Genomic DNA, 15,942 nt, shown 5'->3' on the forward strand with positions numbered 1-15,942 from the left:
ACGGGGAGTTGCTAGTCAACGGCTTCTGTTACTTGTGTTTTAACATGTTAGTTCGTCTTTAATCAGCCTACTCAAAAGTCAGTTTACTCAGGTGACTGAGGTGGTAAGGTGCAGGTGAGGCCAAGGAGACACTGTTGATGTTAAATATAGTGTTGCTGGAAATAACAGGTGTGCACAGCAAACAGGTGGAAGTTTGATCTTTAGGGTCTACCTGAAGGGACTTGAAGTCAGTCACAGATGGAAAACACTTAGAAAGTATACACAGAACTACATTTCCAGGTTTGGCATCAAAGGGATTATTTTTAACAGTACACCAAAGCTCATTCACATGCAAGGAATAAAATCAATGCATTCATTTGCAACACCAATGAGTTGACTTCAAATGAAGTGAGATTAATCTGCATGTCATTAGGATCCTTTCTTATAAACAGGTCGACAAAGCGCTGCACAGATCGTAATAGGTGCTTTGGGACATGTTTAACCCTTCTGTTTCCGCGTCCTCTGGCTTCCTGTCCTTTGTGTGAAATCCCATTTAATCACTGCTATTGATTGTTGTTAATCACTGATATTGGTTTCATCTCATTTGGTGACCACATCTGCGGTACTAATGATACGCACAGTGCCATCTGTTCCGTTTTGAGGCAGACCCGGTTATCTGCCAGGTGGCACCTATTCCCAGTTGACATACTCAAACGACGCTCAGTCGACCTGCCCGTCCCGTATAGAGCTGCCGTGGCCCACCAGCTAATCACTGTGTTTCCTTCGGGATGTGTGGGTCGGTGTGCCGGGGAGGATGGGCAGCTGCTAAGCTCTTAATGTGACCCTTCAAAATTGTGTGTGTATTTTCTTTTGATTGTGAGGAAATCAGCATTTTAAAAGTGTAACCCCCCCACCCCCATAAAAAAAAAAATCCCCATTATGTTTTAGATGTTCATGTCTCCTGATTATTTGCCGCTGACTTTTTATGGAAAAGTGTGAAGTCATAAAGCACAATGACAAAGCACAAAAGGGATGGGGTGGGCATCCATCCTCAAGCATATCACTTATTCAACTTTCCACAATAGAGACAAAACAATAAAAAAAAAAAACCACACAAAAAAACCAGTGGTGACGAGTCACTGGATTGTCATTGTGGGCTGGTGCTCAGAGAGACACTGAAATGATAATGGGCGTTGTGTCCTGCGCCTAAAGGGGACTGCAGTTTTACAGTCAGAAGAGAAGGCCTTTTACTGTCTGGTAACGCAGCACCAACAGATGTGTTTACACAACCTTTATTACCTGTCATTAACGAGCTGTCAGCATGTGTGTGTGGAAACAATTGAAGGTTTACCTCAGAGACATATGTGCAGAGGATGTGGCTGAGAGTTGGTTTCAATATGCGGGATTGATCTGAAAAAGTGGGAAAACACTGAAGGTGTCTTCGAGTAAAGATCTTTCCATTACCTGGGGAGATAACCTTGGCTGCTCTCTAACCTATATGAAAAGACTGATCGTACTTTCATGTCTGTGCAGACGGTAGAAAGGTTCAGGACATGTTTAGTCTAGTAGTAGCTTGGCACGGAGACTGGAAGCAGTCAGGACGGATTTAAAAGTCAGGAAAGTGTGAAGCAGATCAGTGTTTGAAAAATCCAAGTAATCCAAGTAATTGCAGCTCCTGTTAAGTATGACTAATGAGTAAAGTAATGTGATGACCTCAGGTTATACTTTTCCAACACTGATAGAAGACACAAAAGTTGTTAATAACAAACTCCTAAATTTCAGGAAAATAGAAATCAGCAACCACAATGTGAGACAACTTTTCCATAAATCTTCATATTATTGTTGTGCGAAATTCATTTTGACTTCTGCATTGTGTTTTTTGTCAGCTGAGTTTTGTCCTTGCAATAAACATATTTGTTGCAATAACATTGCAAAACATTTTTTGTTCCTTTTTCTACAAATGTAGCATGTTGGGACATAACTTTGTTGATGAAAAACAAGTTTTAGATGTGAACATAGTATATTTTTTTTTTCCCCCTCTTACAAAGACGGAGAGTGTGCAAACAAAACCGCAGCTGGGTGAAGGTGTTGGACAAACGCAGCCTAAAAAGGAAATGTAAATATTCATGATGCAAACATAAATGTTGCGTCTAGAAATGTTGGCATGTTTTGAATTTCAGTTCGCATTTTATCTCTACTTTACCCTTTCAGTCGTATCAATTAATTTGTTCTTTATGCATGTCAGAAGGCATTATGAGTTTGCTCCGGTGTGGAAACCCCAGAGCTACTTGCAAGTTTTTCCTGTGCGGTTCAAAGAAAGAGTTTAATATTTTGGGTAATCTTGCCGAGTCCAAGATGAAAAGTTGACTCTCATAACAAACTCCGAATCTGCTGTTAAATATGAAGCTGATAAGTTAAGTCAGTGTTAAGCGTTTAAACAGCAATTTGTGTTTTTTACGGGAATTTCTGCACTAGATGTTTATTTCAGGAATGCCAGAGCAGCTTTTGTTCCCTGAGGACAGAGTAAAACTATCTTTTCTGGTCTTAATGCTAAGCAAGCTGGATGCCAGCTCTAACTGTTTAGCCTATTTACTGGGTAGTATACAGGCAAAGTAAATAATAGCAAATGTAAAAAAAATAAACAACAATACGCAAGAATATGAAGAGTGCCCTGGTGAGGGAAGTGAAAGTGTGAAAGGTGACTTTATAAAGAAGGAACTTAATGACAATGCTACACCACACGCAGCCACACAAGAGTTCCCGTCTCCGTCTGGTGTTTCGGTGGGATAAACTCAGCCCTCCTTCCACCACAAATATGTTATCACAACTTTCTCTGTTTATGGTCGAAAACATTTGACAATCCTGTAAAAACTGCAGAGGAATAACGAGTGGAGAGGCCACGCAAAGGACCAAAAGTGTCTGTTTATTTTCTGCCTGTCCAGAGTTTGTTGCCGTTTCTGGTTGGCTGCAGCCGAAGCTTTGGAGAGGTCCACAGCTGCAGGCTGTAGTGCACCATACAGACCACTGCAATTATAGTAGAGCATGTCAGCCAAGCAAACAGCTACAGTGGACACTCCAGGGAGCGTGTGTGTGTGTGTGTGTGTGTGTGTGTGTGTGTGTGTGTCTGTTCTGTTACATTGTGTGTTTAGTTATGGACAGCTGCCAGTGGAAGGAGAGAACAGTGAAGGGGGGGGCTGGGGCTGGTTGGATATCAGTGTTTGCTCTGGCTCACCACCAAAAGACTCCTCTGTTTTTCTCAGCTGGCGATAATAAATGGAGAGGACAGAAACAGAGGAAAAAAGAGAAAGACTGACCAAAAGCAAGAGAAAAAGAAATATAATGTGGAAAAATGGTGGGGTTGGGGGGGGGAAGGAAGAAGAGATTGTGAGGCAAAGAAGGCAAAACGCATAAGAAAATTCTGATGAATGTCTGTAGTGAACGTAAAAAGGGGAGCAAAAGATATGTAAGAAAATCAGAGGAGAGAGAAGTGGAAGAAGGGAGTATAGAGAGGTGAAGCAGACAGGAAAATGAATAATAGGAAACAGGAAAAGAAAAGACAAAGGGAACAATAAGGGGAAGGAACAGGGAGAAGAGGATGGAGGAAAGGGAAGGAATATGTCCAGAAGTGCACTTTAAGTCAGTGTCCTCAAACTGATGTTGGACAAAAACTGTGGGCAAATGTGAAAAGGCTCTCGTAGCCTCAAAACCCATTACTGGTGTGAAATAAAGTAGAAAAACAGTCACACTAATTAAAAAAAAAAAAAAATAGTCTCTTCTTAGCTCTGATCAAAACCAGCTCAAAACTTAACCAAGGAAATAATGTTTTGATTGCAGTACAGGAGACAGACATTTGAGGCACTAAAACCAACCAACTACCAGCAACCACCGCTGTCACTGTTCTGCTTGGACAGGCACGGTGATGCTGAAGATTACTCCACCGCTTCATTAATCTAAATCATTTTCTTCATCTTAGTTCAAAGATTAACGGTTGCGGTTTTGTTCTTTTTTTGAAGTCACTGTTTAAACACACACCAGTAAGCCATCACATGGCCTTTAATAATGCCTTCACTCAGAGGATTCACGGTTAAATCGTGTTGAGTTATGTACTTACATCTCCTCAAATGTTTCCAAAAATATATATATATTTTTTTTTTATATGTTAATCAAGGTAACAGTTAATTTCATTCACCCAATTGTCAATGGCATCATATCCACTTTACCTTCCCTATTTGCTATAACTTGTGGGAAAATACTTTTCATGGTAGCTACTGAGCAGCCAGAGGTGGCGCTGTCGCTGCTTCGAGCTGACTAACTTACAGCCGCTAACGATTGGGTTTCGACGGTGTAGATCCTAAATCATTTAACATTGCCTCCAACAACAATCACTAAAGGAGGCAGAGGGTTGGCGAAATATGAGACACAGAGCAAACAACCCATCAAGGCCTGCTGACATGTCCGACAAATGAACGAGGTTCCTTGTGTTTAGACATCAAGACGATGTGGTTTGGTTTGCATCGTTGGCGTTAGTTTTGGGTGTAAGTAAGATTGGTTTTTTTTTATGTTTGGAACATTATGTGCGCAAGTTTTATTAAACATTATGCACGTTACGCAAGAGAGATGCCATTTCTAATTGCTAAGCGAAAGATCGATTGCCCTCTGCTGCTGTTGTTCAACAATGCAGACAACAATTCCCACGTTCTCTCACTGCTTCACGACATCATCAAACTCCATCTCTTGCTATCGGTTTGATTGAGAGAGCCCCCAGTGGCAGAAATTACATCCTGCGCGTTTAACATTTTGCATTCGGGGCGCATGCGTTTTAAGGATGTGGCCTAAACGTGAGCCATGCGTGAGCAGCAGCTGCAGCACTTACACTCTCTTGGTACAAGAGACGCACGCACCCTTCCACAAATACACACAGAGTGCGTCAGAGGGTCGCATGTTAGCGTCATGTTCACTCGTCAAGCTGTACAGCGGTTACAGTCGTAAAGGATTACAACAAGAGGACTCCACTCCGACACACACACACACACACACACACACACACGCAAACCTATCATCCCCATTTGTGCCTTTGATCGCTGAGACCACAAATCCAGCTGGGACGGTGTTTATAGTGTGTAGTTGTCGCCTCTGTGTGACTTTAGAGTGGAAGAGGTGGGCGTCGCACCGAGCGACACGACTTCCAACTTCATAAAGATCAGCCAAGTGCAATTAGTTGTGTTTTTACACTGCAGCCCAGTTACCCAGCAGCCCCTGGGCTTTTCATGTAGGCTTCTCTGTCTCTGCTTAAAAGACACACACACACACACACACACACACACACACACACACACACACACACACACACACACACATACACACACAAAAAAAAAGGCAGTGAAGCAGCCATGTTAGCTAATTGGGACCCACATCTGACACAGGCCTCCTCACTGATGTCAGAGCCCAGCCCAGATGTGACGCTGTGGGCAGATGAAAGAGTTTAATGGACTTTTTTTTTTTTTTTTTTTTTTCCATCCATGGAAGCAAGGAGCGAGTGGTGGTCTGATAGAAGAAGAGATAAAAGACGTGGGGATAATTTTAAGCATAATGGCTTGAACACGGGACTCTCCGTCTCCGAAACAGAATCACAATCCCGACGTAAAGAGCGGATGGGAGGGAGGCACATAAAAGAAGCCGACTCCTGGGGTTCAGATGGCTCCTCAAAATGTTTGTTGTTGTTCGGTTTGAAGTTTTCTGTTGACGATAAGAGCCCCCTCTGATCATGGGGCCGTCTTATTGAACTATTCAGAAGGAAGCTCATTACGGCCATCTGATAAAAAAAAAAAGAGCTAAACAAAAAGGCCGATTTGTGTTTTCATGACAAAAGACAAACACACAATATCTCCGTCCCAGTGGGTTTGTTTGCTTACTTTGCTTGCCTCCCCTCCTGGATGTGCTGCAAGTGTCTCTTGAGGCTGATAGTGTTTTGTGGTGAGAGGATTTAAAATCTTAGCACTTCTCCTTCTTTGTTGAGGGAGTCTAATCAAAGGAGGGAAAATCCTCTTAGATGCAGCAGGACCAGGGATTGGATCTGTTAGGGAGATGACCAACAAGCCTTTCAGCCGCTCATGAATGAAACCTTCTGATTCCCAGTGAAAGGACTTTATCTGTTCCTGCTCTAGTCAGATCCGGATGAGGAGCATCTCCAATTTTCATCTACAACTGTTAACAAAGATCTTGCACACCTTAAAGTCTTAATTATGGCTGTGTAGGTCCAAAAACTGTAAACCACTTTATTTAATGGGTGTTGAATTGCCATTAATTTGTTGGACTCACAAGCAAAGTACAAGCAAAAAGCAGCAGATGCCGAGACATCTAAACTTGTATGATCTCCAAAAAGCTGGATCTTGTATTTCTAAGTCAAAGTGAAACTCAACAGCATCTTTTCATTCGATATAAGTTTTTTTTAGGTAGTTAAAAACCATTTGCCTGGTGTTATCAGACCCTGTGAATAGATAGGGTTTGGTCACGCTCCTTTGGAGACTATGACCAGTTGTTGCATCCTACTGGGAGTAGATCTTAGGTTAAGTTTGAAATTATTGGAGCAGCCTTTAACCAGTCAGCGTTGACGTATGTTGTGCGCAGAAATTCATGGAGCTGTGGACAACTGATCGGTCCAACACTCAGAGTAGTAGAACAAACCTTCATGCGAACAGAGTTTCCAGACTTTAATTGCGGCAACGAGACAGTTCTCATTTTGGCGTCCCAGTCTAAGCTGAGATAGAACCGACAATGCCATCACTTCTTCAAACTGAAAAAGTTCACCCAGAGCAACAGGAGACGTTATAAACAAAGAGTTTTTCCATGCAGGCTGAGTGGTGCTTTGGTCATCATTCCTAACAGTATTTTGGTGCTTACAAAGTTGATTGCGACAATCTTTGTGTGTTGAGTTCAACTGAGGAGGAAGATGAATGTTTTGATGATTACATGGGTTCTGACTAACCTTCGCTTGTGCCGGTGGAAAACCAAGACATGATTACATTTAATATGTGGATAATAATAAGGCACAGAATTTGTGCACAACTACAAAGTTGAACTCAATTTTACAACAGAGAGGTTAAAAAGAGATTAAAAAGAGTGGAGTAAAATGTCATCATATGTGTCCAGTGACAGTGAGTATGAGGAAAAATTGGTGTAAGAAATAATACAAACAATGCAAAAGCTTTGGCAAAAAGGAAGAGTGGCTACATAGACCGTTACCAACACTAACTGAAAAACTCCTTAAAGATACAGAAAGGTGAGACATTGGACAAAGTGTTTGACACATGGTTATAAAAAAAAAAAACAGAATAAAATAACGTCTGGACGAGCACAGAAGTCCATCTCCCTCCGCTTTCGACCTTTTACTTCTCCCAACGGTCACATGGGGGCATACTTGAACCAACAGACTGCTCTTTCTCACCCGCTCTGGCCTGTTGTGACACACACAAACACACGCACACATTCACGCCGACATTCACTCTCACACAGGCTGACACCCCCTCTCTTTTGAAAATACACAATCCCCATTCACTCTGCAAAATCCACACACACCACGTCCTGTCTGCTTGGGTACACTTTATCAACATACACACGCTCCTGCACACACAGGCACGCACGCACACACACGCACGCACGCACACACACACACACACACACACACACACACACACACACACACACACACACTTCACAGAGGGCCCCTCGCCCTCGCCCCTTGCCTCTCCATTTGGCTGGTGCTATTTGTTCCACACTGTTTGTCGGTGACTGACGAAAAGCTGCTCAGAGCTGGTGGTGCTGTGAGGCCACATGATGGAGGGCTTGTCCAGACTTGTTGGAGGTTTATGTCATGACCTGAGACTTTTTCAAGCATTTATCTATCACATGTAAAGCTATTTGCAGCGCTATTTGGAAGCAGATGTCACCACTGGTAAACACCAAGTCAATTTAACTGATCTCAGAACCCAAATATAAATTGTGTTCTCTCCTATGCTGACAAAGTTTGGTCTCTAACTGTCTCCACATACTGAACACAATAGGCTCCGGCACTGATGAAGGCTATTCCGATGTCTTATTGAAACTCGTTTTCTTAGCTGGCTTGCTAATGTAAAGTAACAGGTACATTCACATTCAGGAGTTGAAGGGTGTGTTAACCATGCAGCGGAGGTCATGACTTCTGGAGAGCTGTTTGCAGTGGCTGAACTGGCTGAACTGACTGCTGCTCAATGGTCGGTGAGTCACTACAAACTAAAAGCCTGTCTCCATTTAACCACAGTGTCGTGTGCATGTGGGTGTGGAGGATTTGGACTGTTTCAAAGGCACTTGACAGAGCTGAGGTGACCTCCAGGGTGAAAGGGAAGAAAACCGTTTCATACAGGACAAGAAGAGTCTGTGTCAGCCAAACTTTGTAAGTGTCAGAAACTGGCACAACCAATTTCATATGTATGTCATGAGGTCCTCAGGGTCACACCGTCAACACCAAGTTCTAATGTGAAGTTCCCAGGCACCTGAGGGAAAACATTCAGAGTAAATGAGCTGAACCGTGGAGCGATGGCAATAGGGTTCTCCAACATGACAACAGCCCGCTCAAAGCGGATTTAGAACGCACAACAACCTGCACTCTCGCTCACAACAACATAATCTTTGCTCCCCACCAACCATACTCCCTGGATTTGGCTCCCTGAGACTTCTTTCTGTTCCCCAAAATGAAGTTCAAGCTAAAGGGTCACTGTCTTGACGCTGTGGAGGAGATCCAGCACAAATCGCAGATAGTGGTTGGCGCGCTTACAGAACGAGACTTCCAGGGAGCGTTCCAGGTGAGGCAGGAGCGCTGAGAGGGGAGAATCTGCTCAAAGGGGCGACTTTGAAGGGGATGGTTAGCCAGATGTAAAAATCACGTTCGGTCTTTGGATGTTATAGATGCAGTCTTTGAACTTTTTGATTGCACCACAAATTTGGAGTCTTCCCAATTTCTAAATTAGATTTCAAAACCAACATGTCACAGTGTGCCTTATTTACTTTTATTGTGTACCAATGCCCGCGTTATAGTTCCCCGCTCACTGTGTTCTTAAAGCAGGGAAAAATAGCATGTACAAACACAAGACAACCTTAAAGAATGTATATGAATGGACTTTTATGCAACTGGGCTCTTTTTTTTGATACAGTGGATGTTGCAGACCTTTTCCTGAGATAATTGGCCTTTATAAACACATAAGATACAGATCAGCACTTCAGCACTTCCGTTCTTTCCATCCCTGCTGTGAGTGCATCTCTACAGCCTTATCTCTCTCTAACAAACACACACCCCATTTCCATCCCTCTGTCTTTCTTCTGTTGACTTTCTCTCTGACTGCTCGTGAAAAGGTGTATTTATTGTTTTCTCTGTGTGCACATGCAGGCACGCACAAGACCGAGAAAAGCCATCTGATTATGCTTACACGAAACTGGACCACACATCAGCAGGCACACAGGCACATGTGGTGAACACGCGAAAACACACACACACACACACACACACACACACACACACACACACACACACACACACACACACCTGAGCCACACTTGACTCTGTGGGTGGTGAACTGGCCACATTTCACTTCTTGAAACAGCAACATTCAGCAAGATAGAGAAAGTCGTGCTGCGTAATCAGGGGCTTAAAAACAGTAAAGAGTTGGCATCTTGATCAAGGCAAAACATTTACTGCCCTTTCTGAACTGGTTTCTAATACTAAATATATGTCCCTTTATTCTCTAGTTTTGAATACTTATATCTAAGTTGTGTTTGTCCAGTAGATTAATTTTATACATGTAATTAATAAAGTATCTATGTATCTTTCTATCTATGTATCTTTCTAGCTATGTATGTATGTATGTATGTATGTATGTATGTATGTATCTATCTATCTATCTATCTATCTATCTATCTACAGAGCCACTGAAAAAGTGGCTCTGTAGTGGCTTTCCACCAGTTAGGGGAAAGTCTTTAAAAAATTCCATCTAATTATTTCAATATTATAAATATACTGTTCTTGAATAAAACAATATTACAACAAGTAAACTTCATTTCTTTGGCAGAGATGTTAAATATTACATCCATAGGATAACATGTAACTAATTTGCACATGTTTCCAGTATGTGAATGTGAGAAAAAAACTGCCTAATCTTTGGAAAGTCTAAAGCAATGACAAGATTATCATATAGACAGGACAAAGTGACCCCAAGGTCTCTTTCTCTTGGGGTTAGGCATTTCAGCCTCAACTTGCCCTCAATATAAAAACAGTAAAGGTTGTACACATTTGTGTGAAAAAGTGTGCAATTCACATTATTTTCTGACAGCTAAGGCTTAAATAGTTGAGAATTTCACATTATCCTCACCAGAATCGCCATATTTAACCTCAAACGAGAAGTTGTGGCTATTTGACAAACATAATACAAAAAATGTTTAGTATGTGTTTACTCTGCTGTACTGATACTGCAGTAGTTTAGAATTAGATTTATTTTCTTCATTTTATAGAGGTCACAAAAAATGTTTGGGAACCACTAATGGATTGTTTGCAGGTTTTATTATAAATAAGTGAATAAAAAACTAAATTACGTTCCTCTTGTTTCATTCATTTTAGTCCAATTTCAATAGGCTAAACAGCAAAACAATTGGCCAACAGGAGGCAAAAGTCATTTTTATGTCCTAAAATGATAAGACGGCCTCCTCAGGTAGACTCATGCACTATTTAAATCATACAATGCTGATTCTTGCCAGTTCAGTGCCCCTGTCCCGCACCCAGTCACTCTCTAGGAACGGTCCAGGGATCACGAGGAAGATTTTGAGGGTGGGGGGGGTGGAAGGTAAAAAAAAAAAAAAAAAAAGGGGGGGATGAATTTGGGGGACGGACAGGAAAGGGGGTGCCCGTAGTGTCTGGGAGCAGATGGCGTGCCTCTCCCTCTCTCTCTTTTTGGTGACGTCCACTGGGAATTGGAGAGGCCTTTAAGCATTCCTTTAGAGGCCAGAGACAGATAAGTGAGTTATGCAGTTCGCCACCATCTGGGCTCAGACAGCGCCTGGCCTGCAGCTGACAAGTGTGCATGCATGTGTATACTATAGCAATAGTCATGGGGAGGGGTAGGGGCGTGTTTCCATAGCGATAGGTCCTATTCCTGGAGAGAGAGGTCTGTGCATACACTTGCACGGCGCCCTCCTCCACGGTGCTGTGTCGTCATTGTTAACTCGGGATGCTGACTTTGAGAACCGTATTTTTTTAGTTTTTCTTTTGTTTTGTTTTTTTGTCCATCGTCATTGTCGACAAATTTCGTCCCATTCTTGTGCAGCTGACAGTGTCTTTATGGAACATAGCATCTGTTGTGAAACAGAGGGAGGGAGCGAGGGATGATGGCAGGACACCATGTTAGGTTTGCCAATTTCCCTGTTCCCATCGTTCAAGGCTTTGTGTGCATTGTAAGATGCTGCGCTGCGCTGCCAATTCTGATCTGCGCTTGACCTGCTGTATATCTGCCTGTTGTTATCAAGGTCTAAGTCTTTTGTTTTACTCAGGGGCAACATTGTACAAATGCATCTGTGTATACAGTTCTGGGTAATTTTTGAACTCTATTTCATTCCGTCTTGTTACTGAAAACCATCAATAAATTAATCTTACAGTTGCAGTTTTGGTGAAATAAAAACACAACAACAATCGTTAGCAGCACAGCTAATGCAACTACGACTTCCACCGCGACTTTCTCGTCTTGGGTTATAAACATTAGTTCTTAGCAGCTTCCTTTCAGAGGATTAAAGGAGGCAAAACAGCCTAAGAGGTGTCCATTCAAATTTTTAAAAAAAAGGCTATAATAGAAGTTCCCAAACTTTTCAGACCATGTATCAAACCAAATTCACCTCCCACTGCAGATATCAACATTTTTTAACATAACGCTACTGTTTCAAAATCAAAGAACACATTTACATCTCTTTCTATACAAGGCACCGCCCGGTGGTTCAACTGAAAGGTTCATCTGACCTGCCGCATCCTCGACCCTCGACTTTATTTTGGACATTGATGCCATTCAAAAATTCCACTCATTCTGTTTGCTGAAATCAGAAAATGAGGAATCCCAATCCAACTGCATCAAATTAACGTAACGTTTTTCTATGTGAGGCGTCACATCTCCCTATGTGGCAAAATTTCTTTCTTAAATAATTAACAACTAATTTTGACATCATTATAATGCCCTGCGTATTCACTGTTGTATGTAAAAAAAAAAAAGAACCTGGACAAAAACTGGACTTTCGGCCAGTTGGAGTGCAATTGTTTGGCGATTCAGCAATACTCTTGCACACCACCAGGTGGAGTGTCCCGTACCGCTGTTGGTACATAAACCACAGTTTTGGAATCAGTGAGTTAGACAAAGCAAACTCTATGAGCACAAGTTATACAGAAGAGGTTCTACAGAAGTTATACGCTAACCAAAAGAATCCTTAAAGGGGAACTCTCACCCTGCACAGTCAAAACCTTATTTTTTAAACAATGCGGAATAGTTGAAATTAATGAGGTAGTTTTGCAAGAGACAGATTTGAAAAAAGAATCCATTATCAATACAGCAGGGACAGACATATCCTAACTAGTATTTAAACTCCAAAAATGCTGGTTTCTAGACTCTTTCCATCCTGGTATGTGCTGATTTATAATTTCTCCAACAATGTTAAGCAATAATAGTCAAAACAAATTTGACATTTACTTCCAGTCATTTGCCAACACTGCTGAGGAAGCTCCTTTTCTAAAATCACACCTTTTAAGTGACACTCTCTGATGTATTTCAATTTGAATTTGTTTTTATCTTTGCCAGGGATCTGTTGCTATTCTGATGCTCTGATGGGGTACAGTGCCATCTCTATGAAGATAAGCTGCTGCTCAGCTCCTCGATACATTGATTTCCATGTACACAATGTGGGCTGAATACCCACAGTGTAAGTACAAAACCCCAAAACACACACTGAGACAGTTTCCCTTTCTCTTCAGTCTCCCTCTCGCTCTCTTAAGTCTTCTTCAAAGCAGCCGTCCGCCACATCACCTGCTTCTCTTTCCCCTCTCAGCCAACTATTCATGTGCCCCTCTATCCATCCATACACTTTTAAATGTGTGTGTGTGTGTGTGTGTGTGTGTGTATGCATGCATGCATACGAGTGCATGTCCGAGCAGGCTTTTCCTGCTGTGTAATTGCAGGCTGTGTATCGGCCCATTGGCGCTGCCCTGCGTGGAAACTGAAAGATGTTGCTAATCCGCCAGGTCAAGCAGCCAGCAGCGCTTGAATTCAACCCCAGGACCACAGCCACAAATTAGGACAGGCTGACAAGGCCCTGAGGCATTCTGGGTATTGTTGGGAGCTGCCAACGGGCCTCTAAAGCTTCAGGTCCTGTGTGAAAGGACAACTATGGAAAGGTGAAGATTAATAGTGGCTTGGTGACCTGGGAGTATGGCTGTAGATCTATATCGCCACCAGACACTTTCTGTGATACACACACACACACACACACACACACACACACACACACACACACACCCTCTGAGCTATGAGAAAGTTCAGGGATAAAATCCAGGACAGATCAAAATTTCTGCAAACAAAACAACCACAGAAATTTCTTACATTTCAGGTTCTCCTCATCAAATATTTTCTCAGATTAAAAGCTGCTATGTTTTTTTCTAAAATAAAGCAAACTATGAAAGAGAGGAGAAGATTACAGATCCCACTGAAAAGAGACACCCATGCCCGAACATGATGCTGGCAAAAGCAAGCAGCTGAGTGTCAGTGGGATGAACCTAAATTCTGCCACTCCTCGGTGCTCTGCTGCCTGATGAATGATGGTCCTTTGTTGTGTTTCCCATAAAGGCTGCCGTGGCCATCCCTTTTCATAGGACCTGGCGAGCAAATGTGAGGCGTGAATAGCATTAGTCCGAGTCAGTGCACCCATAGCGGTGTAGCCAGCCCTGAAAACACAGCCTGCTAGCCCTCCTCCCGAAGTTTTATGAGCCAAGATGATTGAAGGAGAAGAAAACTGCACTGCCAATAGAGAGCGACAGGGAGGAGAGGAGCGAGGAAGAGAGGCGTCGGAGATGGATGGATGGACAGATAAAACAGAGACAGCAGCCGCTCGACAGAGGAGCCACATCCCGTGGAAGAGAGGATGTGAAGGGGAACAGGTTTGCCTCGGAGGGACTGAAAAGCTTTCACACAAAAGGAAGAGAGGAGAAGAATGGAGGTGGAGGACTCTGGCTGTCAGGACTGGCGCTGGGACGGAGTTAGATCTCATTTCTCAAGTGTCATCGCACTATCTGTGTGTCCTCCTCTCTCCTCTCTGTCCAATTACTGCCACAATGAGAGCAGGCCTCTTCCTGCAGAGCTGCATATGGCTCTCTGGTTGTAAAGCCATCACTCCCGAGCACTGCCATGTAGTTTTTGATAGGTACAGTATGTGTGAAACTCAAAGGGCCACAGTAGGTTGTTGTTTGACTGAGCATGAGCGGCTGCTGCGAGCACTCACCTCAACATGATCTCCTCTGAGTGCTGACAAGCCACCAGTCTATCTACAGTGCAGGATGAAATCATCCACTGTCAGCTTCACCCTCAAAGATTATTCCTGAGTTTTTTTTAAAAGCAGGCTTTCTTCTTTCTTTTTTTTTAAGGCACTTTCCAACTCACCCAAAGATCAAACGCAATGATTTAACAGTAAAACTGGTGACCTTGATCTGATGATAATTCTGATTCTAAAAACCTGTTTAATATGCATATTATATCAAAGCTTCTACCTAATAACAAAGAGGAGCTCCAAACATTCCCATGACATTTGTGTTGTGAAGGCATCCAATAGCCACATAGCATCACTGGCTGTGCTGGTGTGTGTCTTCTGTGGGAATGCGATACACACCATATGTTGATGGTGATCGGTCGATGATGCCACAGAAACCGGGGCTTTGTATCACTGCTGCTCGGGGTCAACTACAGGATCAGTCAAACAGCAATCAGTGTCTTTCTCCAGGACAGTTTTGCAGCCTGGACACTGACTATTATGAAACATTTACAAATTGTTCTTGACCGAGTTGAGTCCGAATTTTTTTTTGGAAAAAGGTTTGCTGCTTGACGTGCGACCACACATCACCACTTAAACACTTTAATTAAAAGCTATTGCTTTCATATAATCATGTGATGCTGCAATATGTCCATGAACGTGGGTTAAACATGACGTTGAAGAGAGCCTAATAATAGGGATCAAGTGTGAATATATTGATGTACTTTGTGGTACATCTAGTGTGAAACTAAATACAATAACACACCAATAATATGACGCAGATGCAGCTAATATTATTAACAATGGCTCCATTTGATTTAGATGTGTCAGTACAGGAGTCCTGGTATTGTACTGAGACTGCTGAGTAGCTGTCATGGCTTACAAACAAACTTTAATAGAACTGATCAATTCTTATTAGTTACACCTGCTTTTCCTGCTATGACAAGTTACACTGTTATTCTCCTCAAGTCCAAATTGAGCATATGAAAAGACCTGAGTCTGTGCGTGTACATAACCATAAAAGCAAAGCAAACGAAGCAAATGATTAGGCCAAAAAAAAAAAATGAGTAAAGATATTATCAAAAACAAGACATTTCACTAGTGAAATGAAGGTGGTGGAATTTCGTGCTGCTTTGGCACCAGACAGATTTTACCTTTTCAACAGGCCGGCCTGCAGAGAGTATACACTCTTTAATTGATGATCTTTATAATAATTTCCACATTCAGTCAGTTTGTCTAGTGTTAGATTATAAAAGTGTTTTTGTTTGAAAAGTGTGCAATTGACAACCTACAGTGAGACCGTCAGAGAAACATTACACTGTTCTGTATGTCATTAAATACAGTCTTTCAGGACAGAGGTGGCGCCAGCGACTTTGTTTTGCTGGTTCTTAA

This window comes from Embiotoca jacksoni, unplaced genomic scaffold (assembly GCF_022577435.1).
Source record: "Embiotoca jacksoni isolate LCO1_2020_lvr unplaced genomic scaffold, fEmbJac1.0.p SCAF_3, whole genome shotgun sequence".
In the NCBI taxonomy this organism is placed as follows: Eukaryota; Metazoa; Chordata; class Actinopteri; family Embiotocidae; genus Embiotoca; species Embiotoca jacksoni.